The sequence below is a fragment of the Buceros rhinoceros genome, unplaced genomic scaffold (genome assembly GCF_000710305.1).
Source record: "Buceros rhinoceros silvestris isolate BGI_N320 unplaced genomic scaffold, ASM71030v1 scaffold39510, whole genome shotgun sequence".
Classification (NCBI taxonomy): Eukaryota; Metazoa; Chordata; class Aves; order Bucerotiformes; family Bucerotidae; genus Buceros; species Buceros rhinoceros.
This window is the reverse complement of record NW_010389702.1, coordinates 6,440-6,754: the sequence shown is the minus strand read 5'-3', so window position 1 is coordinate 6,754 and position 315 is coordinate 6,440.

The following is a 315-nucleotide window of genomic DNA, read 5'->3' as shown; positions in this document are numbered from 1 at the left end:
TCTCCCGAGCCGTGACCCCACCGAACCCGCCAAGGGAGGGACTGGGGGGGGTTACGGCATCACTAACCTCCGCCTTTCAGAAATAGCGCCTTGCTTCGCAGCCCCCCGCCGCTCCTGCTGTGCCATCAGTGCTGACCGCGTGTGCGGACCCGTCCCTGCGCGGCCGCGGTGGCAGCTGCGTCCCTACTCCCTGAAAACGGGTCTCCCGGCCTGTGACCTCGCGTCATGGGAAAACCGAGAGGCAGCCCCCCGCAGCAGCGCTTCGGCAGAAGAGATGAGACCCTGCAAGGGCTGGGCCAGCCTTGCTTCCTCACC